The following is a 26,903-nucleotide window of genomic DNA, read 5'->3' on the forward strand; positions in this document are numbered from 1 at the left end:
GATGGGGCTTCACCATGTTGGCAAGGCTGGTCTCAAACTCCTGACCTTGTGATGCACCCACCTCGGCCTCCCAAAGTGCTGGGATTACAGGTGTGAGCCACCGTGCCCAGCCTATCCCTGACTTTTTAAATAAACTTTTCAAATTTGATTTTTTATTCTTAAAAAAATTTTTTTTTTTGGGTAGAGATGGGGTCTCACTATATTTCCCAGGCTGGTCTTGAACTCTTGGCCTCAAGCAATCCTCCCATCTTGGCCTTCCAAAGTGCTGGGATTACAGGTGCATGCCCCACCCATCCTTGCCTTTGTATTCTGTGTATTTAATAATACATCACTACCTCCATATAAGAATCAGGTAAATCTTGTTGCACTTCTGAAAAATCACTCGAACTGTAGTTAAAAAGAAATGCAATGGAGAACGATCTCACTTGCCTATGGTATTCTGTACCCAATGACACTGGCACGTTCTGTGAGACTGCTCTGAGCTAGGAAAGTGCTGCGAGAGGGTGAAGGCAGGAACGCTTAATCCCAAGGCGAATTTCCCAACCAAGGAAGCAAGTTCCCTGAGGCTGGAGAGCTTGGTGCGCTGGCAGGGAGGACATTGCAGAGCAGATGGAGGAGAACACAGATGTGAAGGCAGAGTGAGGGGGCCCACCGTGCTTGGGAAACAGGGGTTACCCCACAGCAGGCCGAGCCCAAGGTGCAGAGGGAACCATGACTCTCATGAGAGCATAAACAAAGATAACAGAGCAGAAAAGATGACCAGATCCCTCTAACAAAAAATAACAGCCTCTTTCCACAAAGTACCATCATGTTTAAAAATCACATTCCAGGTTCACCAGGTTTTCAAGCGACCTCACAAAACCACATGGGCTGTGGGCCCACGGCAGGAGGATGTCCACGAACTGGGGGTCTGGCCCCTTTTTGATCCTAAGACACCCTCGGGTCCTGCATTTCCTACATAGCCCAAGAGTTCTCATCCTCTTCTGTTGTGGGCTCATTTTAATAATAAGGGTTTATGAGGAAAATCTAAATACATGCACACATGCACACACACACAAACACACATACACAATCACACACACAAATATGCATACATACAGAAACACGCACAAGCACACATACACAGAGACACACACAAACATCAGAGGCTTGGGAGCAGCAAAGAACCTTGGAAACACTGAAGGTCAATCTCTTGTTTTTCAGGTGAGAAAACTCCCTGGGAATCTACGTGGCTTGTACAGGTGACAAGCGCACCGTCTGTTCTTATGATCATCCTGCTCAACTCCACACACATTCTAAACCATCAGATGTTTATGAGTTGCAGACATTTGGGAGGTAAATGCATGATATCCTTAGCAGCCACAGCAGGTACTCCAAAATCATCGGAAGGAATGAATAAATGATGAGCCTTTGGCACGGTTCGCTGGGTAATCACAAGATCTCACACAGGCCATCAACACTGAAAGGTCTAATCATGCACATCACAGCCCTGGTTCCCAGAGGACAACTTTAGTTTCTATCCGTACGTTTAAACACGTCAAAAGCAAAAACAAGCAAAACGCTAATTTAAACTAATTTCTCACAGAACCCCACGGCCTTAAACCAAAACACAATTTTAGGAAAGAACAACCAAGCAGCCAAAGGACACACTGTCAACAGAGACTGCAATCCCCCTAGTTCCCCAAACCACTCTGTCCTGGAATTCAAAGCACCTCCATGCAAACCGCTCCCTAAGAGAGCTGCCTTGTGAAGTGAGCTTGGAGCATTCGACTCGAGGGTTATTACTGATGCTGAGACTGCACTGCATGGATCTTCAGATCCGTAATTCAAAATGCGGAAATCAATATTTTATGTTTTCGGGACACAAAGAACCTACAAAACTGTATTCAGTGTGTGTGAGAGTGTGTGTGTGTGTGCACACTTGCACTGGGTGTGTGTCTATGTGAAAGAAATAAGGAATCCCCAGAAAATTTGTCCCTAATACAATAAGCTTCCATTTCTTTTGAAAAACACAGAATTTTCGATTTTTCTTCTGCTATCCAGGTATGACAAATTACACGGATAGGTCAATAGGCAATGCAAGGCAGTTTTTCAATTCCTATCAGCAGATGCAAAGTGCAAATCCACTTCCTCTGGTCCTGTGCTGTCCAACAAAAGGGGCCACTGCAATTCTGGCTAATTAACATGAAGTCAAGGTTAAGGTCTAATTCCTCAGTGGCTAGGGGCTACCCAACAGAACAGTACCAGTTTGAGAACAAACCCATCAACAGATTGTCCTGTTCTGCTGGCCAGTACTAAGTCAGGCCCCATGGGTTGTCCTGATCTCATTTTAGTGGGAGGATGGGACCCCTTAGGAGCCATAAGGCTCAGCTGGGTGTTATCTGGAGCCATCCAGGCACGTCTAAGATCTTCGTTTCTATGGAAACACAGTCATTTACCAGGCGGCCGCGGTGGCTCACGCCTGTAATCCCAGCACTTTAGGAGGCCGAGGCGGTCGGATCACAAGGTCAGGAGATCGAGACCATCCTGGCTAACACGGTGAAACCCCGTCTCTACTAAAAATACAAAAAAATTAGCCAGGCATGGTGGCACGTGCCTGTAGTCCCAGCTACTCAGGAGGCTGAGGCAGGAGAATGGCATGAACCTGGGAGGGGGAGGTTGCAGTGAGCCGAGATTGCGTCACTGCACTCCAGCCTGGGTGACAGAGCAAGACTCTGTCTCAAAAACAACAACAAAAAAAGAAACAGCCATTTGCCATGGTGGTCCCTTAAGATTACAATGGCTACACCATCGACTGTAGTATGTGGTGGGCTGTACCATTTAGGTTTGTGGAAATGCACTCTATGATGGTTGCAGAATGATGCAATCTCCCAAGGACACATTTCTCAGCAGGTACTCCTGTTGTTAAGAAACATACGACTAACCAGAATGTGACTTTTCCTCATATGCATTTATTTGTTCTTCACTTTTTGGGAGTCACAGCCCCTTTAAGAAAAGTAATGAAAACAATGGATGCTCTCCTTTATTAAATGAGCTAAAAACAAAAAACAAAAAACAAAAAAACCCCTAGCATTTTCCATATGGTTTTGGGGAGATATTCTAACATTCTAAAGCTTGTTCTTGGACCCCAGAAAAACCATCTGCTTGCCCAGGCACAGTGGCTCACACCTGTAATCCCAACACTTTGGGAGGCTGAGGTGGGTGGATCACCTGAGGTCAGGAGTTCGAGACCAGCCTGGCCAACATGGTAAAACCCCATCTCTACTAAAAATACAAACATTAGCCAGGTGTGGTGGCGCGCACCTGTAATCCCAGCTACTCAGGAGGCTGAGGCAGGAGAATCACTTGAATGCGGGAGGCAGAGGTTGCCATGAGCTGAGATCGATCATACCACTGCACACTCCAGCCTGGGAAACAGAGTGAGACTTCGTCTCAAAAACAAAACAAAACAAAACAAAACAAAACAAAACAAAACAAAAAACATCTGCTCAACAAAATCATTTACAGTGCTCATTTGAAACACAACTTCCCTGAAATAACAATTTGACTTCACCTGCCTTAGGTTATTGTTTTTTAAAAGTAAAAACAAAGTCTCATTTAAAAAAAAAATTGAGCTCATTAATGGTACAAATTATCATCCATGCTCATGTTAGCCAGGGAGATGCTACATGCATAAAAATTAGCTTAGAAAACTGTCTCCATTAAAATACCACGGTAATTTGTTCTCCACATATCTTAGGGCATCCATTTACCATTCAATTATTATTTTTCATGTGGAGAGCTACTGAATAAATTGTAATTTACTTTTAATGAAATAATTATCTTGTGAAGGACAAATGTTAAAAATGTTTAAGGCCCCATGAACCAAGCAATCTCTTTCAACTTGTGCAAAATTAAACGTAAAAATAGTACTAACAAAAAGGTAGGCAGGAAGGCAGCTAATGTTCCAGCTTGTGTACAATCAGCTTCACCCAGTGATAAAGTGACCAGGTGAATCGTCTTAAAAAGAAAAAAACACACAGAGAGATTACAGACTCCAAAGTTTCAGTTGTAAGTTAGATTCTTTGACACAATTAGTGACACACAGTAGTTCATCCAATGTTACTAAACTCTTTCGAAAATCATCTCAAAGTCTTCAGGAAAGACTACCTTTATTTTTAACTTTCGCTAAGTTTAATAAAGTTCTAAGACAAAGCCTGAAAGTAAGAAAGAAGTTAAGTTGATCCAATGATTTATTTCTGTAACACCTGCTTGATATCAACATAAACCTTTGCCTTGGTAATCAATATTTTATAGGTAGAATTTTATGATGGCAGAGAGAGCATGAATTTTAAAAATAGAGAGAGATGGGTATTTGACTTGTACTTGCCTCAAAAAAAATATATATATATATTATTTGTTATATATATATATTTGTTATATATATGTTATATATATAACACTTGTTAGGCTTTGTACCCTCCCACAGTTTACATTTTGTATCTTCTGAAATTCTCTCTTCCCCTAGAATTCATACTGATAAAACTTATATGCATTTAATAATATGTATTTGAGGCCGGGTGCGGTGGCTCACGCCTGTAAACCCAGCACTTTGGGAGGCCAAGGCGGGCGGATCACAAAGTCAGGAGATCGAGACCATCCTGGCTAACACGGCGAAATCCCGTCTCTACTAAAAATACAAAAAATTAGCCAGGCGTGGTGGTGGGCGCCTGTAGTTCCAGCTACTCGGGAGGCTGAGGCAGGAGAATGGCGTGAACCCGGGAGGCGAAGCTTGCAGTGAGCTGAGATTGCGCCACTGCACTCCAGCCTGGGCGACAGAGCCAGACTCCGTCTCAAAAAAAAAAAAAAATAGTTTGCTGCCTGAAAGTTCCTTGACGCCTCTGGAGTGAAGACCTGATACAAATCCAAATTCATAAATTCCATCTCAAATGGCAGAATCCTGTGTTGGGTAAAGTACATACCGTGAAGCTTAGTCACCCTATTCTGAAGCACAATTACCAATTTTATCTAATCACGGAATTTAAAAATATTCAGCACTTTCAATACAAAATGTATGAAATCATAAAGCCAAATGGTTATGTGTGTGTGGCTAAAATGAACATCTGGGGGAAATTAAGACTAAAAATCAGCACAATTTGGAGAGCTAGCTGCTTCTTAACGGTACACCCAAGCCTTTTTTTCTAACCTGGCTCAAACCTATAGAGTTATTAGCTGGTTTAGATGTCTGATGCAATATTTGCAAAAAAATTGAATTAACTGCAAAATAAATAAATGTAGCTGAATTTTGTAACCAACGTAGCACACAGTAAACTAAACTATCAGCTTAACTCAAACAAAAAATTCCTAAGAAAATGTATATCCAAAACCACTAAAATGTTCAAATGTCATTTTCGCTTTCATATCCTACGTCTTAATTCCATATGTTTTAAGCTACTGAAAATCAACTGCTCTCCCATTTGGGTTTTGGCTGGAGTGGTTTGTTTGTTTTGAAGTGTGTAACACCTGTGCAATTGCAAAATGTGTATGTCTTAAATTTTTGGCTAAACGAGATAAATCAGATAAAATGTTTCAGAATGTATGAAAGAGTATTTACTTAAAATTTTGAAATATTTAAAGTATGTGAGATCATAGAAACCTAAAAATATCAATATGGTTTTTCTATTCAATGACTGTATCTATCCATCCAAGCCTAAGTTATTTGCCAACTTTCCATGCTCAGAACATAATTGAAAGTCCAGAAAGAAACGAGAGGCCTCTGATGAACCTATGCACAGTTCACAAATCGTAGGTGTATTATTCACAAAAAGCCTTTTGGTTCTTCGCCCAGAACCGAATTGTTCTTTTCTATCAATAGCAGATACAGAGGATACAAATTCTCACACAGCTAATTGGGAGTTAACGTCTAATTACCAACAGAAAATCAGCTCTAAAAGCCAAATGAATGCATTCCACCTGAAATGGACAGGTTAAACAATTCACCTTATAAAGAGGAACACCAGGATTTTTTTTTTTTTTTAAATCTTAAATGGACCTTAAGAAGGAAAGCTGAGCAAGTAAAGAGACAGAAAATGATTTTAAAAATAAGGCTACCGGAAGACGTCAAGATCACAGCAGGCTGTGGACGCTGAGTATGGAAGTCAGAGTCCCATCACCCTCACTAGACCTGAGATGGGATTCTCACGGAGAGGGGCTCCATCCCAGGGAGGCTGCAGGCACATCAAAGTAACCAGGAGGTCTTGAAAGGTCTCCAAGAGGAGAGGGCTGAGCTCCTGATCAGTGCTGAGGAGCGAGTGGGCAGGAAAGAAAGAAGTGATCGCTTGAGGTCAAGGGGAACTTTATTTAGAATGGATGAAACTTGAGGATATTTTCAACACGAGGAGAAGCCAGGAGAAGAGCAGGGTGGAAAATAAGACAAACAGGAGAGAACCTTGTAGGTAGAGAGCGGGAAGGGGTGGCATGAAAAGCCCAGAGGAATGGAGAAGCCTTGAAAGACTCCTTCTCCTCCTCAGAAGCCCCCTTCGAGTCCCACACCCCAGCTGGTTGCTTCCGTCTCAGGCATGTGGCAAAGACTTAACCTAAGGCAGCTCAAAGCAGGTCCTCAGACAGAGGAATCAGCATCACCTGGATCCTGTTTGTTGCCTCTCTAAGTCCAGTGCAGACCTACTGAATCAGACGCTGCAGTAACAACACTGCAGGTGATTCCTATTCAAGTTTGGGCTGCACTGGCTAAAGCAGTGGTTATGAATACGGGCACCAAAGTCAACTAGACCTGGGTTCAAATCCAGCTCTCCCCTGACTTCATGGTATGTGCCCAAGCTTGGGCAAGCATTTCTAACCCTCAGTTTTTTCCTCAGCAGAATGAAGACAATTGCACTAATATTTCTTGGGGGCTACTGTAATAATTAGAGTCCGGGCGTGGTGGCTCACACCTGTAATCCCAGTTATTTAAGGGGCCTTAATGGGAGGATACCTTGAGGCCAGGAGCTCAAGACCAGCTTAAGAAACATAGTGAGACCCCTGCCTCTACAATTTTTTTTTTTTTTAATTAGCTGGGCATAGTAGTGAGTGCCTATAGTCCCAGCTACTCAGGAGGCTGAGGAAGGAGTATTGCTTTGAGCCCAGGAATTTCAGGCTACAGTGAACCATGGTCGTGCCATTGCACTCCAACCTGGGTGACAGGGCAAGACTGTCTCAAAAAATAAAAATAATTAAATGATATATTGTAGAGGTAAAGAGCTTGGCATTAAGCCTGGCACACAGTGATAATAGACGGCATGTTATTATTGTTCATCCCTTCCACTCTGACTGGTAAAATAGCTCCATTATGTCCCTGTCCAGATCACTCTGGGAAAGAGATTGCCAAGGACAGGGAATACGCTATAGGCTTGCATCCCACAGGATCCAACCCGGAGCTCTGCACAGGGAAAGTCCCCGAAAAATATGGACTGAAATGAATATACCCAGGGCTGCGACATGGGCAGACCAATGATCCCAAAGCAAATATGAAAACTATTTCTTTTACTGTATTTACACAAAAACCAGTTAGACACAGGTTATAAACTTGTTCAGGATTAAAGGATCAACTTTCAGAAGCGGAAAAGCACATGAGGAGGAAAAAGAATGCCTCTTTCAAAACCTCCTACAATAGGGAGTGTCTCTAAGAGGGACAGAGATCTCTCTGAAGCAATAGCAAAGTGCTCCCGAGATCAACAGTGCAAACTGCTCCTGAGATGTGTCACCCAAGATGAAGCTGAATGTTGGAGTAAAACACTTAGGTCAAATTGCACCACTAGATGAATTTCTCCATTTTAGGCAAAGTTCCAATAATGAAGTGACTGACTTCATGCGGCACACCTTAATTTCCTGGGTTGGCAAAAGCATGTGTACAAAAACCCCATATACAGAAATCCCATTGGACTTGTTACTGAAACACGAACCTTTCTGCTTGCATTGTTATAGATGAGAAAAAAAAAAAAAAAGAGAACTTATAATACAGAATACCAGCTTCTCCTGTGAGTAATATAGGATGAGGGCAAAAGTACTGGATGGATCACAACCAAATTGTGATATGAAGAACCCACAAGTCGTTACAATTAAATCCATTCAAACAACTCGGATTTCTGGAGTGCCCACTGGGCTAGACCTTGGGGGTGGAAAGAGAAGTGAGACCCAAGCACCTCGCTGGGTACCCCGCTGCCGCGGAAAGGGCCACCAGGACCTAGTGACAGCAGCCCTAGAGTACAGGCTGGAGTCGACGCCCAGGAGGCCAGAGGCATGTCAGAGGAAACTTCTGGCACATCTCCTTTGATATTGCTTCCCTGGCAGGCAAGGGAAGACAACATTTTGGGAAGACTTGCCAACAAAACTCCAGGGGCATGAAAGACCCTGAAGGGGAGGCTACGGAGCCCAGGCTTTTGCATGTAAGCAGTGAGGAAGACGAGATCTTTGTTTAGGAAGGTCATTCTGTGGCTGGACCAGACAGAGGAGAAACCCGGGGGCCAAGGGATCCATTAAGGGCAAAGCAGTAGCCCAGTTAAGAGATGGTGAGGCTCGGCCAGGCACGGTGGCTCACACCTGCAATCCCAGCAGTTTGGGAGGCCAAAGTGGGCGGATCACGAGGTCAGGATTTCAAGACCAGCCTGACCAACATGGTGAAACCCCGTCTTTACTAAATATACAAAAATTAGCCAGGTGTGGTGGCAGGCACCTGTAATCCCAGCTACTCAGGAGGCTGAGGCAGGAGAATCCCTTGAACCCACGAGGCAGAGGTTGCAGTGCGCCAAGATCGCGCCATTGCACTCCAGCTTGGTTGACAGAGTGAGACTCCGTCTCAAAAAAAAAAAAAAAAAAAAAAAAGAAAGAAAAAAGATGGCAAGGCTCAAGAGGAGGTGGTGGGGCAGAGGCCTCAGGGACCTAAAGGGAGAGGAGTCAAGGGTGACCACAAGATTCCTAGTTGAGTCGTCACAAATCAATGAAGCCCAGAACTGCTGGAAAGTTCTAGATCTACAGATACTCCAGGTCACAGCGAGGCACCCTGAGATCAGCGCTTTAACATAAAATTGCAGTGAGTGTCCTAAAACCCCAGGCAGCTGCAGATTCAGGAGATGACTCCAAGGCTGCCTTTGTATCCTAACAATCACAAAGCTTCTAGCAGCTTACTCTCCATAACACTCCACGTAGTCCAAGAGCCCTGCATGCTGGAGCTCACCAGACATCCTTATAAAATCCAAGGGCCCTTTCCTTTGGATACAATTCCTCAACTGTAGAGTATTAAATAACTTGCCGGGTATGGTGGCTCATGCCTGTAATCCCAGAACTTTGGGAGGCCGAATGTGGGTAGATCACCTGAGGTCAGGAGTTCAAGACCAGCCTGGGCAACATGATGAAACCCTGTCTCTACTAAAAGTACAAAAATTAGCTGGGTGCAGTGGCGCATGCCTGTAATCCCAGCTAGTTGGGAGGCTGAGGCAGGAGAATCACTTGAGCCCGGGAGGCGGAGGTTGCAGTGAGCTAAGATTGTGTCACAGCACTCCAGCCTGGGCAACACAGAGAGACTCTATCTCAAAAAAAAAAAAAAAAAAAAAAAAAAAAAGAATACTGTATAACCTCAGGTGTTGCCAAAGATGTTCACTCAGAATTGAACTCTGAAGTCTTCCAGAAGTCTGTTAACCACAAAACTGTCTATCTCCAAAGTAGAAGCAAAGATAAAGAAATGTTTGTTGAATGGCTGATGTCCACTGCAAGGTGGGTGCATTAACCAAATTTCACTTTGAAGACTATGCACGTGGCAAAATTAAATGCACCAATAGTACTAACATAAAGGTAGGCAGGAAGGCACCTAATGTACTACAATAGCTTGTATAGCATCAGCCTCATCCAGTGATCAAGGTGACCAAATAAATCATCTTTAATACACACTCACACACACACACAACGCACACAGAGTATAGACTCCAAAGTTTCCATTGTAAGACACATTTGCTGACACTACTAGTGTGCACTTGACGCCCTGCATCCTCAAGACATCACCGGGTGCCAGCGCAGGGGCTCAAGCCTATAATCCCAGCATTTTGGGAGGCCAAAGTGGGTGGATCACGAGGTCAGGAGTTTGAGACCAGCCTGGCCAACAAAGTGAAACCCCATCTCTACTAAAAATACAAAAAAAAAATTAGCCGGGTGTGGTGCCAGGTGCCTGTAATCCCAGTTACTTGGGAGGCTGAGGCAAGGAGAGTCACTTGAACCTGGGAGGCGGAGGTTGCAGTGAGCCGAGATCGCGCCACTGCACTCCAGCCTGGGTGACAGTGCGAGACTCCATCTCAAAAAAAAAAAAAAAAAAAAAGACATCACTGGGTTTGGTGACAAGAGACAGCACACGTATCTGTCTGGCACTTGGCTGCTCTTCTTTGGAGACAGAGGGTACAGTTTATATCCCGCAGTTTTACTCAACAGGGGATACCACCAGCAGTTTGGCCAGGGTAATCCTGTATGGGACTGTCCCCTACACCGTGTAAATTGGGCATTTACAATTCTTAACTACATCCTCCCAAATGCCAGTAAGTTACTGAGAAAACCTGAAACACCCCCATACATTTTCAAACGCCCCCTAGGGTTGCCATGCTACCTCCGGTGAAGAACTCTTGCACCGATGAGGTTTTTCTCTATAAATACTCTGTTTTCCTACCTGGTGAAAATAATGACTGCCCGTACTTGTCCATCTGATATGGTATAAAGAAATAATCTTTTTTTTTTTTTTCAAAGAAGCAACATGTCAAATAAGCCTTCAGTGTTCTGGAGTTCACTGCTATTTTTCACAGAAGCAAATCACTGAGCTAACTTACAAAGAGACCACAGCTATCTCCAGGGCTTTAAAAGGCTGATGCAGTATTTTTTCTTGGAGAATTTAAAAATAAAATGCAGTTCAAACTCTAGAACCTACAGTGAGGTTTTTCTCATAAATTCTGGAACATTACAAGTTCTATAAATCAAACCCTGAAGAATGACAGTACCAAGGCAAAGAACCTTCAGAACAAAGATTATGCAAAAGGATCACTGGTGATTTTCTATTTTTACATGAATTATAATGGCAGTGAAATAAAACTTGCCCTTCTGAACTCCACCCCCATACTTGTGCTACGATTATTAAAGTACTTTGCATTGGGAATATACTTTAATTCCAAGACTTCGAGTGCTAACATTTGGACAGAATGTACTGACTAAGTTATATTAATCAAATGGTTAGTAATAAACCTTTCTCTACCATAAAGTAAATCCTTTTTAAACAAAGAAAAAAAAAGTCCAATCCTTCCTAACCCAAGAAATATGCCCAAGGGTATCTACAGGAATGGCTGCAGTAACTGGCAAATGCTGGCAGGAGTTTTCCAATGATTGAAGTCAACAAATCCTCAGGAAACATGTTCAGACAGATGGTACTTAAAAAAAAAAAAAAAACCTACTGCATTTAGATTTATAGGAAGATTTTTCACTTACTTCAAATTTCTGTATAATCCTCGTTCCTCTAAGTTAAAGGAGGAAAGAAAATCACACTGCAATTCCTTATTTTTCTAATTTAAAAAACAAAACAAAACACATTATATCCTCGAATCCAGCTTTGGGTGTCTTCGAGTATTTTCTTGGAGTCTCTTTCCAATGAATACTACTTTCAAATTCTAAGCACAAAGTAAAATCCCAAACGTTAGCCCGAATAGCGTTGTACAAAATCAAAGATCACGATGTCAACAAGCAACTGCATCTATCAGAAGCAATGATGATTCAGAACAGGATAAATTTAGAATGGTGTTTTCCAAAAGGCTTTCTGGATGTCAAATTTAGGAAACAGGTAAAGGCTACATCCCAAAAGTTCCTCTCCAAAAAGAACGCCAAAATATTAATAAAAAGAGTCTTCTTTTTGAAGTTTTTCGTCCCCTAGTGTCCTCGAGGCTGAACTTCCCCAACCTGGACTCGGTGAAGCCATCCATTACTGGGCAAATCCACGTGAAACCTGAGGACACTTCAGCCTGGGGAGGACGCAGTCAGAGCAGTGAAGCAACTTCACATGGGACGGGCCTTTTATGGCCTGAACTCGAGAGCCTTGATACCAGCTCATCTACCAGAAATAGCTCTGGAAATTCAGAGGAGCCCATCAGCTGTTGCAGCAGGCCTGGCCAGCAGCTACTTCAAATGCAATTAGGTTGTCCACACTGTCTTTTGGCTTGCTTTATAGAGAAATTAAAAACACAACAGCAGTCTACTGAATACGCTACAACAATACAGACTTGGATGAACAAACATTTCTCTAACTTAGTTTTTTTGGGCTGAAAATACAGCACACAATCGTTGATAAAGCTCAGACACTGAACACCCCAAAAGTAAGTAACAGACATATACGCAATGAATACCCGAAAAGTAACTAACAGACGTACACATCTATGAGACAGCATGATATAACGGCACATGTCTCTACAAGTTTACAAATTCTGTAACCTCTGTGGATTTCTTCCCACTTCCAATAACTGTAGAAAATGAATCATCAGAAGAAAGCATTGTGCTGGAAGTACTTTCCCGAAAATGACACAAATATTTTATCTTAAAGCCAAAGTCAGTCCTCTGAACTGGCAAGATCTATTTTCCTATGTCTCTCAGGTAGCTTACCTCACTGAAAAACCAGATAAACCTAAACTAATGAAAAAAAATATTAACTATGAAGCACAACCACTTCTTAAATGGTCATATGCATTTTTTTAAACATTAAAAGGCCACTGACATGTTGAATACACTCAAATGTCACAACCGTGTTTACAAAAATACTTACAATTGTAGGTCTCTCTCCCTGTCGGTACCAAGAACAGAGAGTCTTAATTGTCTGCGCCAACTTCAATATAGACCACAAATCCCATAAGACTTGGGCTGGAGTACAGCAAAAGCTGTGTGCCGCGCGGGGCCTCCCAGTGGTATGCCTCTGGGTGTCAGGGTTCTCAGACCACCAGCTGCTTCAGCCAGCACCAGAGGCCTCTCTCAGCAGTATCTAAATTCCTGTTACTAATTAACCCTACAGAACAATGCCTCTCCCTAAGAGGACAGTCCTGAGGCCAGGTGAAGAGATGACAGGTGTAATAATTAAACATTGGCTTCACAACTGTTTAGTGCTAGGGGTAAAAAACAATTGTCCCAGCCAACTTTTTTTTTTTTTTTTTTTTTTTTTAACCCATCTCAAGATGACAAACAAAATTTCATAGCATGGCTTCTGCATCCTAATCTCAGTCCTGACCCTGATCTTCTTTTCCCTTGGACCATATTGGCTTTTTCCTCATTTTAAAGTTTATTTGATCTTGTTTTACGTATTTTTATAAGCTGTGTTAAGCCCCTCCCTAGAGAAAAGTAGGGCAAAAATATATAAAAACTTACATAAAACAGTTCACTATCTGGGTCTTCTCTGTAAAGAGAAGATAAGAGGAGAAAATGAATCACTGTTACCACAATAGTGCTATTTCCTTCCTAAAAAAGATTCACTCCCACAAAATAAACATCGATCTTTTGTATGCCTCTTAAGCACTGCTTCCCTGTAGCAACCAAACTGTCCTAGATTAATGCACTGGAGTCGAATAGGGTAAGTCTCCTTTGTCACTTCTTTTACATATCCTTTTTGTCTTTGACTATTTAAATCCCAGTTAATTCTTCCTGTGCAATCCATGTAAACACTTTCCTAATTTTTTGCTATCTGCCTGACTTAGAAAACTCTCATCACACTCACTTCTTTCCAGTGATGATAATCATGAATCGGAAGAAAAATCAACATACAAAAGATGTCAGTTATTCCCCAACTGATCTACAGGTTAACACAATTCCTATCAAAATCTTGCAAGGTTTTTTTTGGTTTTGTTTTGTTTTGAGACATGGTCTTGCTCTGTTGTCCAGGCTAGAGTAGAGTTGGGCAATCATGGTTCACTGCAGCCTCAACCTCCCCAGTTCAAGCAATCCTCCTGCCTCAGTCTCCTGAATATCTGGGGCTACAGTTGTGCACCATGACACTGGGCTAATTTTTTAATTTCTTAGTTTTTATAAAGATGGGGTCTCATTAGGTTGCCCAGACTTGTCTCTAACTCCTGGGCTTAAGCCGTCCTCCCACTTTGGCCTCCCGAAGTGCTAGGATTACAGGTGTGAGCCACCCTACCTGGCCTCACAGTGATTTTTGGCATATATTCTAAAATTTATATGTAAAGGTATAGGCCCTAGAATAGCTAAAAACCATCTTGAAAAAGAAGAAAAAAGTTAGGCCGGGCATGGTGGCTCATGCCTGTAATCCAGCACTTTGGGAGGCTGAGGCGGGTGGATCACCTGAGGTCAGGAGTTCAAGACCAGCCTAACCAACATGGCGAAACACTGTCTCTACTAAAAATACAAAAAAATTAGCCGGGCGTGGTGGTGCATGCCTGTAATCTCAGCTACTAGGGAGGCTAAGGCAGGAGAATCACTTGAACCCAACCCTGGGAGACAGAGGTTGCAGTGAGCCAAGATCGTGCCACTGCACTCCAGCCTGGGCAACAGAGTGAGACTCTGTCTCAAAAGAAGAAAAAAGTTAGAGCAATTAATCTATCCCATATTAAGGCCAACTGGATAACTGCAGTAATCAAGACAATGCAGCACTGGCAAAAAGACAGACACATAACATAGATCAGTGGAACAGACCGAAGAACCCAGAGACAGGTCCACATGAATATGCCAAACTGATTTCTGTGCCATTCAACAAATAGTGCTAGAGCAATTAGACACCCCTAGGCAAAAGCAATGAGCTTCTACCCAATCCTCATTGTGGTACGTCCATACCATGGAATACTACTCATCAATAAAAAGGAAAAAATTATTAGTGCATGCCACGACCTGGATAAGAATCCAGGGAATTATGCTGAGTGACAGAAGGCCAATCCCAAAATGTTAGATATTATACAAGTACATTTACATAACATTTCCCAGATGACAACGTTATAGAAATGGAGAAGAGATGGGAGTTGTTAGAGGTGAGGGATGAGGGTGAGGTGGTTTAGCAGGGCCACATGAGAGACCCCTGTTCTGGAACTCTTCTATTGGATTGACCATATCAGTGTCAATATCCTGGTTGTGATACTATTGTATAGCTTGGAGAGATGTTATCACTGGAGAAACTGGGTAAAAAGCCCGCATGATCACTTTGTATTATTTCTTACAACTACATCTGAATCTATAATTATCTCAAAATTAAAAGTTTAATTAAGCTGGGAGGGGTGGCTCACACCTGTAATCCCAGAACTTTGGGAGGCTGTGGCAGATGGATTGCCTGAGGTCAGGAGTTTGAGACCATCCTAGCCAATGTGGTGAAACCCTGTCTCTACTAAAAATACAAAAATTAGCCAGGCATGGTAGCTGGCAAGTGCCTGTAATCCCAGCTACTCAGGAGGCTGAGGCAGGAGAATTGCTTGAACCCGGGAGGCAGAGGTTGCAGTGAGCTGAGATCGTGCCATTGCACTCCAGTCTGGGTGGCAAGGGTGAAACTGACTCAAAAAAAAAAAAAAAGTTTAATTAAGTATTTTTTCCAAGGAAAAAGCACCCCAACCCCAAAAAACAAACCTACTTCAAATGAAATTTTCAAATATAATCCATTTGTAAATGGGTGACTTACTGTAACTGTATTTCACATAAATCTATAGAGATTTACTTATTATCAGTGCCATCTTAAGAATTTCAAACTGGAAATATTTCTTTTTCCCTACAAGAATGAAAGTTAATGCAAAAGTAAAATATCTGATATAGAATAAGAAATGGAAAGTATTGCTTTCCAATCGAATGTGTTTATTTACCAGGCTGTGTAGATACTTAAAAAGAGCACCTCTAATATCTAAGGCCCATCCAAAAATAAAAAAGGAAACCTGTACATAATTTTCAGAAATTTCATCTACTGCCCCAGATTATTAATTTTTAAAACCTGACCTACCCTGGAGAAATAGCAAGAAAACAACTTTTCGGAAAGGGAGGAGATCGGGTCATCTCAGTTTTTGATTATATTTCATTTTTAGAGATGGGGTCTCACTATTTTGCTCAGGCTGGTCTTGAACTCCTGGGTTCATGTGATCCTCCTGCCTCAGCCCCCTGAGTAACTGGGATAATGAAACTGTGCCACTGCACTGATCTTCCCATGTGAATACCGCTATAAATATAATAGAAAACAAGTTTTTGAAATCTGTTCTCTAGAACTTTTCCTTTGTCATTTTTGTTTTACTTTTTCTTGAGACAGAGTCTCACTGTGTCGCCAGGCTGGAATGCAGTGGCATGATCTCGGCTCACTGCAACCTCTGCCGTCCGACTTCAAGTGATTATCCTGCCTCAGCCTCCCAAGTAGCTGGGACTACAGGTGCGTGCCACCACACCCAGCTAAGTTTTGTATTTTTAGTATGACGGGGTTTCACCATGTTGGCCAGGATGGTCTTGATCTCTTGACTTCATGATCTGCCCACCTCGGCCTCCCAAAGTGATGGGATCACAGGCATGAGCCACTGCACCTGACCCCCCCCCTTTTTTTTTTTTTTTGAGATGGAGTTTCACTCTTGCTGCCTAGGCTGGAGTGCAATGGCATGATCTCGACTCACTGCAACCTTTGCCTCCCGAGTTCAAGTGATTCTCCTACCTCAGCCTCCCAAATAGCTGGGATTATAGGTACGTGCCACCACATCCGACTAATTTTTGTATTTTTAGTAGACGGGGTTTCACCATGTTGACCAGGCTGGTCTTGAACTCCTAACCTCACATGATCTGCCTGCCTTGGCCTCCCAAAGTGCTGGGATTACAGGAGTGAGCCACTGTACCTGGCCGAACTCTTTATTCTTGAAAATAAATAGGTAACAGTTCAGCCTTCCCAGAAGTGGAATGGGCAGATGGAGGATTCAGGGCCCTTTATCCTCTCAGTTTCCATAACATAAAACCTAGACCCAAACTCCCTGAATCGCCACTTTGGAGGCCAGTCGAACTTATGCTGGACTTTTCTGGTGCTTTGGGGAACACCAGGTCATACACGGAAGAGATGAGGCTTCTTTTCAGTTCGCTGAGGAGGCAGAACAAGCCCAGAACATGCTCCAGCGACTCATCTTCTGCCCCCGAAGTTCCTTTGGCCCCAACTCTCTCTTCAAGCTCTCGCCCACCTTCTCTTCTTTTTATCACCCTGAATGTTCCAGAACCACTGTCTCCTCTCCCCCAGCCCCATGTGCTTCCCAGCCAGTTTTGTCATTGGATTCTGGCTCCCCTACAACCCAGAAACTGCTCTCCTGACAACACACTCTTCTGAGGCTTCATCTGGACGTGGCCTCTATGGCGTCTGGCACTTTCTGATCACTTCCGCCTCCACAGAATGTCCTCTTCGTAAAATGTCTCCAACACTCCTTTCCTCAGCTCTCCCAGGCCTTTCTGATCACTCCTCAGTTGTTTCACTGAGTGTCCACCTCTGCCTCCCTCAAAAGTCCATATGTTTCCCAGGACTCCGAGCCTGCTGGTATCATCCTACCTTCTCCCAGAGTGAGCTCCGTCTGCCACACCTAAAGCATAAGTCAGAAGGTTGGAGATTCCCTGAAGTTCAGCAAACCAGGAGTATCTCACGGGAACAGGGAACTCAAGAGAAATCAAGCTACACCCGTCATCTCCCATCTCCCATCTCCCATCAGGAAACTTGTTCCTGGTTTCCTACCTGACCACAACCTCCCCATCGCAACTTGGCCACCCAAACCAGAAATCAGGGCCCTGCCTCACTTGAGTGATCACTCAGATCTCAGCAGTCACTATGCCTTCGTTCCTGCCTTTAACCTTCCTCTCTCCTTCCACCCCGTTGATGTTCTCATGGGCCTGAGTCAGGCTTATGCCTGGAGTCTCCAAACTCCACTCCCACCTCTCTAAACCCAGCCTCTCTGCTGCTTCAAGAATGGCCTTTAAACAGCCCCACCCTGCCTGCTCACTCCCAATCAAAACCCTCCTGGAGAGTGCCCCAGCGGTTCTCAAGCGTAGGCCTGCAAGTGCTGCCTCCACCAGACAGGTGGATAGCGCTTGCTCCTCACCCATGGAAGCCCATAAGGCAAACTTTTCGTCTTTTTTATATTTTATGTTTTTATTTTTTAATCTAGCAAATTCTCCCAGATCCTGACACATATGGCAAGCTTTTAAAATTAAATTTGTTAAAAGGGGCTGAGTGCAGTGGCTCATGCCTGTAATCCTAGCACTTTGGGAGGTCGAGATGGAAGGACTGGAAGCAAAGAGTTTGAGACCAGCCTGGGCAACATAGTGAGACCTCATCTCTTTTAAAAAAATAGTAAAATGAATATAATAAAATATAAAGTTTAAAACAATAGGCTGGGCATGGTAGCTCATTCCTGTAATCCCAGCACTTTGGAAGGCGGAGGTGGGAGGACCACCTGAGGTCCAGAGTTTGTGACCAGCCTGGCCAACATGGTGAAACCTGTCTCTACTGAAAATACAAAATTAGCTAGGCATGGTGGTGCGAGCCTGTAATTCCAGCTACTGCAGAGGCTGAGGCAAGAGCATTGCTTGAACCCGGGAAGCAGAGGTTTCAAAGAGCTGAGATCGCGCTACTGCACTGCTGCCTGGGTGACAAGAGCGAAACTCCATCTCAAAATAAATAAAATAAAATAAAATAAAAAATAAAAATAAATTTGTTAAAGGACAAATGTAAGACTATCCTTAGAATCATTGTCACTGTCTTGCATTTAGATATTCCTTGGTAGGAGAAAAAAGGTATCCAGTTACAAATAAACACTTTGGAAATGACACTTAACCCTCAGGTTATCTCGCACAGACTGAGACCTGCAGTGACTTACTTTTGCAGGTGTATTCCTACAAGCTGTGAGGCTTACAAGGACTGCGATGCCTCGCTTCATTACCAACACCGCATTTAGATAAACCTAGGAGGGATGTGATTACTTGTGTGGGTGGAAAACAGAAAACAAAACAAAACAAAAAAATAAAGGATGGCCAGCCTGTTGGATATATTCCAAAGTCCCACTTCTCTGAGCTGGAACCTCCTATCCTCCCTCCCACCAGCAGGTGACCTGTGCCCAACCATGAGACGCCACCCTGGCCATCCTTCCTATGCCTATCTAGTTTGTTCTCTCTGCTCAGAATGCCTTTCCACCTTCTCACTTAGAAAACCCCTAATCTGGCCGGGTGCGGTGGCTCATGCCTGTAATCCCAGCACTTTGAGAGGCTGAGGCAGATGGCTCACCTGAGGTCAGGAGTTGGAGACCAGCCTGACCAGCACAGTGAAACTCTGTCTCTACTAAAAATGCAAAAATTAGTCAGGTATGGTGGCTCAAATCTGTAATCCCAGCTACTCCCGAGACTGAGAAGTGCTTGAACCTGGGAGGCAGAGGTTGCAGTGAGCCGAGATTGTGCCACTGCACTCCAGCCTGGACAACAGAGTGAGAAAGGAAAGGGAAGGGAAGGGAAAGGGAAGGGAAAGAAAAGGAAAGGAAAGGAAAGGAAGAAGGAAGGAAGGAAAGAGAGAGAGAGAGAGAGAGAAAGAAAGAAGGAAAGAAAGAAAGAAAGAAAGAAAGAAAGAGAGAGAGAGAGAGAAAGAAAGAGAAAGAAAGAAAGAAAGAAAGAAAGAAAGAAAGAAAGAAAGAAAGAAAGAAAGAAAGAAAGAAAGAAAGAAAGAAAGGAGGGAGGGAGGGAGGGAGGGAGGGAGGGAAGGAAGGAAGGAAGAAGGGATGGAGGGAGGGAGGGAGGGAAGAAGGAAAGAAGGAAAGAAAGAAAGAGAGAAAGAAAGAAAACCCCTAATCATACTTCAAGCCTTAGTTGAGAATATTTCCCCTATAAACCTCTCCTGGACATGGTCTCTGATTCCCAATCTCTAGACTGTTAGCAGAGACTCCATGATATCTTCATATTCCCAGGACCTAGCAACATCTGCCACTGAGTAAATTTAATAAATGTTTGTGATGTGGACTGAAAATATCAAAATAGTCTGCAGTTAGATCTCTTCTCTCTCTCTCTTTTTTTTTTTTTTTTTTTTTTGAGACAGAGTCTCACTCTGTGGTCCAGGCTGGAGTGCAATGGCATGATCTCAGCTCACTGCAGCCTCCGCCTACCGGGTTCAAGCCATTCTCCTGCCTCAGCCTCCCAAGTAGCTGGGACCTCAGGCACATGCCACCATGCCTGAATAATGTTTTCATATTTTTAGTAGCGACTGGGTTTCACCATGTTGGCCAGGCTGGTCTTGAACTCCCGACCTCAAATGATCCACTCACCTCAGCCTCTCAAAGTGCTGGGATCACAGGTGTGAGCCACTGCGCCCGGTCGATCTCTTCTCATTTTAATGCAGCTACAACATTCTCCCTTTTGTCAATGTGGATTAATCAATATGTAATATTCCTCCAGAGCTGGAGAAAAAGTCACAAGTTGGATCCTCAGCTCACAGGCAGAAAAGAAAACATGCGTCACCAGCTCAAGTGTTTCTGTGTAGTGGCCTCACTGTCCATTTCACTCCTATTTCTGGACTCAAGATGATGTCAGAGCATTGGCCAGGACTGTCAGTGCAGGAAAGTAAGACCACAACACTCTCTGTCTCCTTGCTTCTGCCTTCTGAAGAACTCTGCTTTCCACAGGGCAAAGAGCTTGATCAATCACTGGAAGTATATTTTGAGCAGCTCATTTCCAGGAGATGAAAAGGCTAGGCAACCAGGACCTGTATTTTGCCCTGTTTTCTGCCATGATGAAACCAGGCTTGGAATGATTTCCTTTTCCCAAAAAGCTCAGGATTTTGACCTCTATGAGAGAAGACAGAGACATGCTGTAGTCTACTGATATGTATGCCAATACACCTGTATGAATCTGAGCTTGTGGCCTTCTGTACCATGGGCAAGTCATTTTGTTTGTGCATAAATTTCTTTTTAAAGACAAAAAAGGGGATATTATTTTCAGTTAATATTTTTCAACCAACAGCCCCCCACCCCTGCCAGAAATATGAATCAATCAATCATTCAATCAATTGAGTCGGTCTTTCTGTCTGTCTGGTCTGGTCTCACTTTTTCTGAAAGCTTTTGGAGAACTTTACTGGCTTTAGCTGAAAATCTTTGAGCTCCAAGGTCATCTGTAAGTCACTGGCTTGAACCACCGATGAGCGAGCCAACTCTTTCTCCCAGGCCGTGGCTTCAGAGCAATGGGTGTGTAGCAGAGCTCAACACAAAGAGAACTGCTGGCCTCGTGGTCAAAATGAGATGTGAGCTTGCCAGGGGTGAGCCTGGACCGTGGTTTATGAGTCCTGGCTCCAGAGACCCAGCCTCTCACATGGCTGGAGCAACATTGCATTCCTGGACACCAGGCTCAGAGTCTCGAGAGTAATCAGAGATGGACAGAGTGTGACATGCTCCGTTTGGGCCGCTAGATATCTAAAAATATGGGATTTCTGTCTGCTGTCAAGCAGCAGCAGAACCATGGAGGCTGCTGCTCAAATGGGGACATGAGCTGATGGCGATGTGGCCAGTGGAGTGAGGACCCGGGAGGCTCTTCCCTTCCCTGCTGTTGTTGACATCACAAAGCTCAGCACCACATGTGGTTTCCTTGGCTGATTCCAACTACCAAGAGGGAATGGATCATTCTTATTCCTGAAAGAAAAACTCCAGGGGCCTGTGCTCCTCAGGGAGCATCATCTATACCTTAGAGACATACAGGAGCGAGGAGCCTTCTCTGAGCATGTTCTCCTAGCCCCAGTGACTGAGAAACCCCACATCCCCTGGGCCAAGCACTCTCTAGCCCAGCGAGGATTCCATTCTCATCTTCCTCCAGAAACAGAGCTCTACGTAATGGCTGTGCACTTGGCCAACCCACAGAAACCTGATAAGCCTGTAATAGAGTGGAACCACAGTCCCGATAATTCTCTAAAACGGAACCACTTGAACCCGGGAGGCGGAGCTTGCAACGAGCTGAGATCGCACCACTGCACTCCAGCTTGGGCGACAGAGCGAGATTCCACCTCAAAAAAAAAAAAAACAAAAAAACCAAAAAAAACCCAGAACCACTGTGTGTTGTATCTTACAATGTATCTGTGGCTCCAACCGTGGATCCTGGGCCACGTCTCCCTGACAACATGAGTGGGAACTTCCTACCCTAAGGTTTAGCCAGTGACTTCTGCATTGAGGGCAGAGGCTACAAGACTGAGGAGGAGGGTCCCATGTGAAAACTGGGGCGTGGGAAGATGGGGTCTGACAGGAGTCAGCTGTGGGGACAGAATGGTGGGGGGTAGAAGGCTGAGATCAGGATGATTGATTTTTGGGGTAGGTGGAGGACACTAAAAAAACCTTGAAAAATTCAAGAAAAGAAAATAACAGAATGATGTAGAAATCAACTGAATAAATTTAGCTTTATATTTAATACAACATTCACTTCATTTTCTTAGATTTCTCATTGCACTGCCCTCAGGTAAGGGCTTGGTTTTAGTCTGGGAACTGAAAATCGCTGGTCTGGATTAAGATTCCTATAGTGCCATCAAATTCTAAAACCTTGAAATTCTACAATTCTGAGGCATAGCACCATCTCACGTTCTCCAAAGAAACGCCTCAACAATGAGAGGGGGAAAAAAAGGAAGGGGCCAGATGCTGTGGGTCACGCCTGTAAGCCCAGCACTTTGGGAGGCAGAGGCGAGAGGATCACTTGAGGTCAGGAGTTCAAGATGCCAACATGGTGAGACCGTGTCTCTACTACAAATACAAAAATTAGCCAGGCGTGGTGGCGGGCTCTTGTAGTCCCAACTACTCGGGAGGCTGAGGCAGGAGGATCGCTTGAACCGGGAGGTGGAGGTTGCAGTGAGCCAACACTGTGCCACTGAACTCCAGCCTGGGTGACAGAGTGAGACTCTGTCTCAAAAATAAATAAATAAATAAATAAGAAGGAATAAAGCGCTCCAAGAGAGATAAAATATGTTAAAGCAAGGCATTCTGAAATACAAATTATTAGACAGTAGGAGAGCAAGCAAACATAAAATCCTTTGGTCATGCCTCAACTTCCCTCCAATAGAGACTCAGGCCAAAGCAGATAGCCCTTTGAAGACCCCAAAGTTATTATATATTGGACTACTAAAGTGGATTATTCATTAGCAAGTACAAGTCATTTCCTCCCAAGGATCTATTGAAAGATGGCTGGTAATCTCATTAGTGGGATAGAGGGTACAAACTGCATCAAAGGGAAGAGAGGAAATAATAAGCAAACACGTTTTCAAACAACTATAGTTACTTAGGAGTTCTTCCAGGTACTCCTAACTCCTTGCTCTGACTCCCTTCAGCTTACGCTTGTACCCCTAGTGACATGGGCCCCCTAAAATGTGACTTGTGTGAGGACAGAGATTTTTGTCTGGTTTGTGAACTGCTGTTCATCTTCAGTGCCTAGGATATAGTAAGTGCTCAATACATATTTGTTGAACGAATAAAGGAAATAATACGTATGCTACAGGGAAAATGACAAGGCAATGAGTTCTTTTCCAAAGGCGACTTTATCCCTCATAGACCCCCCCACCGCCCTGAAATCTGTGATCGTAATTCCTGCTGGCTTTGTGCAGGCTGTTCCACATGCCTGAATTAGTTTACCTCCTTCTCAAATACCTCTTTGGGAAAGATTTTCCTCATTAAGCAGTGTCTGATTTCAATATAGGACTCCCTTGCAAAATCTTCCGTGCATTCTGATCTCCTGGACTTGGCATCACTTCCACAAATCTGCTGCCCAGGACCGTGTTCACGGAGACACGGCTTGCTGGCCTGTATGGTAAGCTAATTGATGTGGTAAGCCCTGAAGGCAGGATTATTTTTCAGCCAGACCCTGCCTAATGTTTTCTGATGATGGCCAAGTGGGCAAGTTCAGTCCTTTCTCCCCAGAAACATGATCCTGCTTTCTATACCAACAAGTATTAATTCAAATCCCTCGTGGGCAGTCCAGGATATGAAAATTACAGTAATCTAATCTTGTAGAGGAAGAAGTATGAATCATCATGACACGGCCTGACAAAGAGCAAAGTGATTAATGCCAGGCTGCAGTAGAGTCCCCAGTGACAGCTCCCCGTGGGCCACAAACCTAACACGGGAACCCACGAGGCAAACATCAGAGAAGCAACATCCTGGTCTCCATCCAGGGAGAGGAGAAGCAGGGAGTAGCAATGCCGTGTTCTTAGGATCATGCCTGAAAACTGGCCATACTGAGGCAAATTCAGTGTCTAAGGGAGAAGGGCAAGATTGGGTCTCAACAGTTCATCCATTCCAACTTCTGACTGGTGGAAACTGCTTAAACTCTGAAGCTTACTTTTAGGTAGGAACTGTAAGGTTTGCAGAATCACGGCATCTCAGAGAATGACCTAGAAACCCCAATCCTCTGCAGGGGAAAACAAGAGGATATGCTTAGGACAAGCAAGATGATAGATAACCATGCCAAAAAGAATGTGCTCTTGACCACATCCCAGAAACATACAGTTCTGAAGGAGTCTTGGCCTTTTTCTGAAACCTTCAAGAAGTACACCAAAGCTCCCCATCTCCCATCTCCAGGAAACCACAGCCCAAGTGCACTGGGAAAGTTGGTCAGGGTGCCTGCAAGCCTAAACCATCACTTGGCTTTTTTTTTTTTTTTTCTTTTCTTGCTTTCTTTTTTTTTTTTCTTTTTTGCACAGCTGTATTCAATTTTCTGTCCTTGGGGTTTTAAAAGGAACATTTATTCTAGGGCCAGGATTCTCAAGTTTTATGGTTATACAACTCCCTCCCAGGGCCAAAGAATGTTTTAAAAGTCTTAAAGCTAGCAAAGAAAATTAGTAAACGTATCCGAATGAAAGTGAAATAAAAAATTAAGACTTGTTCCAGTTTATATTCAACCTCTTACTTGATTGCACTGGACCTTCTGTTTGCCCTTCACTACTTTTATTACCCATTCGTCATGCAAATATAGGTAGGGGTGTGTGTGTGTGTGTGTGTGTGTGTGTGTGTGTAGAGACAGCGAGAGAGCAGGTGAAGAACAGAGAAGTACAAAGGTGTATTTTGAGTCTTCCACAGCTTCTATTTCCTGTTCTATGGTAAATTTTATTTTACATAAGGTCTACAGCTTAAACCGAGTTGAACAAAAGGTCACGAAGAAAGAGATTCCTTCAACATTTTTATAACATTGCTTGCTTTCCCAATTTAGAGAGCTAGATACTTCCTGATTTTTTGGTAGTAGGAAATGAGTTTTAAAAACCCATGTATTTTTTACTTAAAAGGTCCAATTAGTGCCATTTTTAACTGAAACGCTTTAAGCTTTTGTCAAGATCGAAAAATCATTACCCAAAAAAAAAAAAAAGAGAGAGAGAACGATAAGATGATGCTCCCACCAGCCCATGAAATGTTAACTGGTTTTCTCAATGCAGCCACATGGAGTTAAGAAAAGCCACAAGTCCCTTACCTGTCTTTTTCTGTTCTTCTCCCTTCATGTCACCCGGATCCCCACACCTCACAGGAATCTACCCAAAGTTTTGTCTGCACAGGTTCACAAACATCACTTGTACGTTTGCCCCTGAATTCTCCCGAAGGGTGGCTTCCTGCTCTTGCACACTCATCGGATCTGACAAAGCCAAGCTCAGGCTTTCAGGGCTGAGGTTTGCGACACAGCACACACCACCACATTAGAGACCTGGCTGCATCCCAAGAGAAACCAGACATTTTTGAGAAACAAAAGTTATTTGCACAGATCCACCCTGAACAGAAACGACGGAATCAGTACTCGTCCATAAAATGATGGGAAATGTTGTCAGTGGCACCTGCTTTGTACCGTCCAATTCTCTGCAAACAATTAGAAGACAGTGGAAACTGACCTTGGCCGACCCTAGTCATGATGAGCAGCCGGTGCAGACTTCTCTGGAGAGGCAGTTAGTTCTGAGCAAAGCCAACCAAACCCTTCCTCTTGGCAATCACTTTCTCTTGCTCTTTTAAAATCAAGAAATCAAAGTGCCCTTTAGCACGGCCTTGTGGCCAAGAAGGCCCTGCAGCCAAGATAACAGGTTGAAGTTCAAACAATTCTTCCCAGATAACTACTCTAATTCTCCCATGATTGGAAGTTGCTAGAAGTTAGTCAAAGTTATAAACCTAGGGCACAGAACAGCTGGGGGGGGCGGGGGGAAAGAAAGATTCTAAAAGCAGGGCTGGACATACAGGCTCATGCCTGTATTCCTAGAACTTTAGGAGGCCAAGCGGGGAGGATTGCTTCAGCCCAGGAGTTTGAGACTAGCCTGGGCAACACACTGAGACACCTGTCTCTACGAAAAAAAAAATTTTTAAATTAGTCAGGCATTGCAGCTCACACCCATAGTCCCAGCCACACAGGTGGCTTAGGTAGGAGGATCCCTTGAACCCAAGAGGTCAAGGCTGCAGTGAGCTGTGATCGCACCACTGAACTCCAGGCTAGGTGACAGAGCGAGGCCTTGTCTCAATAAATAAATAAATAAATAAATAAATAAATAAATAAAAGCAGAGTTTCTTTTAAGCCAGAAATTTTTTCACCTAGGACACACTACTAATACCATCTTCTCAGAATAATACATTTAAAAACCCTGTGAATATGCACTCTAGAACAATGCTTCTTTCAATGTTTTATGAAAGTAATACTGAACAATTCTTTCTTCTGAACCCCCATGGCATGCCTCTTACATATACAATAAAACGCAACCAAACAATTACAACCACATAGTTTTGTTTTTTAAACCACACACATAAGAAAATTGCTGCAAGAAGACTTTGCCTAAGGTTACAGAAATAAGGGCATTCTCTAATTTCATGCCAAGCCAGCTAGAAAACACTAAAGGCCATTTGTATTCCAAATAAGAAAAAAATTTTACTAGGAACACTCAAATATAACTTCAAACAATTGACTTACCAAAATAT

The 26,903-nt window shown here is 43.5% G+C and overlaps 1 protein-coding gene across 28 annotated transcripts in view; it reads right to left on the reverse strand.

The window, feature by feature from the left end:
- Positions 1–26,903, reverse strand: part of LOC102125303 (supervillin) — a 275,990-nt gene that overhangs the window by 157,999 nt on the left and 91,088 nt on the right. For 7 of the 28 annotated variants that reach the window (XM_074001308.1, XM_074001305.1, XM_074001304.1 and 4 more), the window contains exon 1: positions 11,488–12,039. The exons of 20 other annotated variants lie outside the window; for them this stretch is intronic. The gene's annotated coding sequence lies outside the window, so the exon portion shown is untranslated. Of the gene's footprint in view, positions 1–11,487; positions 12,040–12,808; positions 13,014–26,903 lie in introns of those variants that run through there. One more of the 28 variants, XM_065520464.2, reaches the window with a different exon arrangement.

The sequence above is a fragment of the Macaca fascicularis genome, chromosome 9 (genome assembly GCF_037993035.2).
Source record: "Macaca fascicularis isolate 582-1 chromosome 9, T2T-MFA8v1.1".
In the NCBI taxonomy this organism is placed as follows: Eukaryota; Metazoa; Chordata; class Mammalia; order Primates; family Cercopithecidae; genus Macaca; species Macaca fascicularis.